The following is a 4,730-nucleotide window of genomic DNA, read 5'->3' on the forward strand; positions in this document are numbered from 1 at the left end:
GTCCCAGCTACTCATGGGGCTGAGATGAAAGGATCCCTTGAGTCTAGGAGGTTGAGGCTGCAGTGAGCTGTGATTGTGCCACTGCATTCCAGCCTGGGCGACAGAGTGAGAGACTGTCTCAAAAAAAAAAAAAAAAAAAACACAAACCAGGCACAGTCGCTCATGCCTGTAATCCCAGCACTTTGGGAGGCCAAGGTGGGCAGATCACCTGAGGTCAGGAGTTCGAGAGCAGCCTGACCAACATGGAGAAACCCCATCTCTACTAAAAATACAAAATTAGCCAGGCATGGTAGTGCATGCCTTTAATCCCAGCTATTCGGGAGGCTGAGGCAGGAGAATCACTTGAACCCGGGAGGCGGAGGTTGCAGTGAGCCGAGATCACGCCATTGCACTCCAGCCTGGGCAACAAAAGTGAAACTCCGTCTCAAAAAAAAAAAAAAAAAAGACACAAAAGGGAGGTTCTATTACCTTATTTTACAGATGGAAAACTGAGGCCCAGGAAAGTAAAGGAACTGTTCCAAGATACACAGCTAATAAATGGCAGAGGTGGGGTTTGAACCCACACACTCCGCAGTTTCAAAGCTTGTTCTCTATGCCATAACTGCCCTTATCTTTTTCAGCGTCTCCTCCTATGTCTTGCTTTCTCTTTCTCTCTCTCTCTCTCTGTTCCTGTCTCTGTCTCTGGCTTTGTGTGACTCCATCTTTCTTATTCATTTTTCCAACAAGCATCCTGACCCGGGTCGCTCTGTCTGTCTCAATCAATCTCTTTTTGTTAGTTTAAACATAAAATCTACTTCTTTTTCTGATAAAATTAGCCATGCATGTTCAGTGGATAAAGCTTGAAAAATACACCAAAACGTAAAAGAGAAAAAACATCACCTATAACTTCACCATCATCCTCTCATCCCTCATCCCACTTCTGGAACAATTCGTCCCAATACATAGGAATTTTCCATGTGTTTATTTGTGCATATGTTTTCTGACTACCAAAGTAACACTTGTTCCTTATAAAAGATTCCATCAATACAAAAACATACAACATGGAGAGTTAAAGTAAGTCTTGTATTTCACCTCCTGGAGGTAAATATTTTTTAACAATTTGTCACTGTTCCTCCTTTTGTTTTCCTTTCTGTGAGCAATTTCACCCAAATTGGAACCATGCTGTATACAGTTTGGTAGCTGGCTTTTTATGTCTTACCTTTATCTCTCATTTGCATTCTCCCACATCTTTAATTATAGTGTATCAGTTAGGGCCCAGCAGGAAACAGATGGCCCCATCAATTTAGGATAATTTGAGGTGGGGTTGATACCAGAAGCCTTTATAAAGCGATTGGATAGTAAAGGCAAATGACAAGAGCTAGTGCAAGCTCCTGGGGCCAGCATGGGTGAGGGGCCTCATCCACAGGCCTAAAGGAAGGGGAGAGGGTTGAGAGTGTGCATGTGGTTGCCTGACTTGGGGAGGAGAGAGTCACTTAGATTTGTGGACGAAACAGATGAATTGTGGTGGCCCAGCACAGGGAGGAGCCCTGGGGAACAAACACCTGACCTCCTCTCCCCTCTACCTGGGGCCCAGAGTAGGTTGGAGAAGCAGGGATGGTAGATAAGGAGGGGCAAACAGAAGACATCCCCCACCCCCACACCACTATTAGAGCTTCCATTCCAGCAGGATCATTTAATAACCAACCCCTGATTGGTAGGGTGGCAGGTTTTTCATTCCCTCAACAGTGTCTTTTGCAGAGCAGAGGTTGCTTTTTGTTTTTGTTTTTTTGGACATTGTCTCAGTCTGTAGCCCAAGCTGGAGCATAGTAGTGGTACAATCGCCGCTCACTGCAGCTTCCATCTCCCAGGCTCAAGCCATCCTCCCACCCCAGCCTCACAAGTAGCTGGGGCGCCAGCTACCTGTAGTAGGCACGTGCCACCAGGCCCGGCTAACTTTTCTTTTTTTCCCCAGAGATGCAGTCTCACTTTGTTGGCCAGGCTGGTATGTTTCCATTCCAACATTCTTGAGATGACAAAATTATAGAAATGGAGAGCAGATTAGTGGTTGACAGAGGTTAAGGAAGGGGTCGGATGGGAGAGGAGTGGACGTGGCTACTGAAAGGGCAACACAAGGGATCTTGTGGTATGGAGTGTTTTGTATCTTGTCTGTATCAATGTGATATGGTTAGGCTTTGGGTGCCCACCTAAATCTCATCTTGAATTGTAATCCCCAGGTGTTGAGGGACAGACCTGGTGGGAAGTGATTGGATCTGATCATGGGGGTGGTTCCCCCATGCTGTTCTTCTGATAGCGAGTGAGTTCTCACAAGATCTGATGGTGTTTTAAGTATTTGGAAGTTCCTCCTTCTTTCACTGTCTCTCTCTCCTGCCACCATGTAAGAGGTGCCTGCTTTCCCTTCCGTCATAATTGTAAATTTCCTGAGGCCTCCCCAACCATGCAGAACTGCGAGTCAATTAAACCTCTTTCCTTTATAAATTACCCAGTCTCAGGTAGCATCTTCATAGCAGTATAAGAATGGACTAATACACAATGTCAATATTCTCTATGTGATACAATACCATGATTTTCGCAAGATGTTACCATTAGGGGAAACTGGGTAAAGGGTACACAGTAACTCTTTGCATTCTTTTTTTTTTTTTTTTTTTGCACGTTTCATTTGTTTATTGATTTCCGCCTGATTGCTCCAGAAAGTAATTACTTAAGATGCTTAAGATGGGCGGGGGGGTGATTTCAGCATCGCCCACCTTCACCTATGGGAAGACCTCTGAGCATGTACAGTAAGACACAGTCACATCTTGGGGAGCTCTCTGCAGGTGAACTGCAGGCCCCCAGCCCCATGCTGGGTAAAGTGATGAAGCAACAGCCGCTTCCCTAAGCCCGAGTGACCCAAGCTACTTCTGCGCAGGTTGTGAAACAGGGTTTAGGTTTCTCCCCTCTTGGACAAGAGGCCAGGGATCTGCCCCATCAGCCTGCTTTCCTGGTGGGTCACGGACCATCATCACCTGGCTGGTCTGGAAGGGTTTAACCACAGCGGATCATGTGGCGACCAGAGCCGGGGCAGCTGTCAGGGGCAGCCTCCATTTCCATTCTGTCTCGTAAGCAGCCTGGGAGATGTGGGCCTAAGCTTTGGTGAGGACGAGAGTCTGTCTTGAAACTGGGCCCCACAGGGGTGAGTCCAGGGGCAGGACCGGGAAGAAAAGGTCGAAGGTCGGGCGTAACATCATTCAAAGACCAGCTGCGCCCAGACCACACCCCTGAAATGCCTTATCAGGTGAGCAGGAGGCTAAGTCAGCCGACAGTGTGGCCACACAGCCCAAGCCTGTCCTAGCAGAAGGCAGGAACCATCAGCAAATAAGTGACTTTTCCAAGAAACAAGATCTTGTTCAGAGCTGCGGCCTTGGGAGCCTTCTTGATGTTTTGGCCATTGTGCCCTGCCTTCCTGTCTCAATGTCCAGGTCTCTAATTCCATGGTAGAATGGCCAGTGTGTGGCCTTAGTGCCGTGGCCATCTGGTGTCGGTGTGGGCTGCCCGCCTAGTGCGCCTGGGAAGCAGAAGTTTCTTTGCCTTTAGGGACAAACTTCAGCGAGCTGCCGAATATTCATTCAGAATCGGGACTGCCGCAGCTTGGGGCCATCGTTCAGGAATTTGTGGCTTCAACGTGTTGCCACACTTGCCACAAGACACCTTCAAGACTTCAGGATGATTGTGCTCTGGGCGCTTGGCCACGCTGTCAGAACGGATGGTCTTGGTGAACACCGGCCAGGGGAATGAGTATGTGTACTTTGAGCGGCTGGGGAACAGCTCATAGCCATACTTGGCACACATATAGACGCCTGGCTCAAAGTGATTCTGGAAAACCTTGCCCCCGAAGAAGCTGCAGAATGACATGGCGCCGCCAGGACCACTGTGCACTTGCCCCCTCCAACAGACCCAAGGCCGCTGACCCCACGACCACTGGGACCCGCGCCCACCTCCCTGCACCTCCCAAGAACCAATCTCTTTGCATTATTTCTTACAATTGCAAGTGAATCCACAGTTATGTCAAAGCAAAAACTCTAATTAAAGCAATCATACAGACATATTTCCTTGGGAAATATGATTTCCTAAATCATGATTTCCTAAATATGATTTAGGAATATGATTCCTAAATATGATTTCCTAAATATGATTTCCTAAATCATACAGACATATTTCCTTGGGAGCTATACATGCATTATGCAAATATATAAAATATGGATAATATATAAAATGTTTAGAAATGTATAAAAAAGTGTGCGAGGATATGTCCCAAACTGATTAATAGTGAGTTATTATCACTGGAGAGAGCATGGGAACTGAGGAGGTGATCATTGGAATATTTAAATGTATTAGCAATATTTTAATTTCTTTTTTTTTTTTTTTTTTTTTTTTGAGACGGAGTCTTGCTCTGTCGCTCAGGCTGCCGTGCAGCGGCATTGATCTTCGCTCACCGCAACCTCCGCCTCCCAGGTTCAAGCGATTATCCTGCCTCAGCCTCCCAAGTAGCTGGGATTACAGGTGTCTGTAAAAATTAGCCACCACGCCTGGCTAATTTTTGTATTTTTAGTACAGATGGGGTTTCACCATGTTGGCCAGGCTGGTCTCGAACTCCTGACCTCAGGCAATCTGCCTGCCTCAGCCTCCCAAAGCACTGGGGTTACAGGCATGAGCCACTGCGCCTGGCCAGATTTTAATTTCTTACAAGGAGAATG

General features: G+C 47.0%; 1 pseudogene; it reads right to left on the reverse strand.

Moving 5' to 3' along the window:
- Positions 1-3,532: 3,532 nt before the first annotated feature.
- On the reverse strand, positions 3,533-3,888 carry LOC101128240 (methionine-R-sulfoxide reductase B1-like; annotated as a pseudogene).
- Between the last annotated feature and the right edge of the window lie 842 nt (positions 3,889-4,730).

Source organism: Gorilla gorilla, chromosome 20 (genome assembly GCF_029281585.2).
Source record: "Gorilla gorilla gorilla isolate KB3781 chromosome 20, NHGRI_mGorGor1-v2.1_pri, whole genome shotgun sequence".
Classification (NCBI taxonomy): Eukaryota; Metazoa; Chordata; class Mammalia; order Primates; family Hominidae; genus Gorilla; species Gorilla gorilla.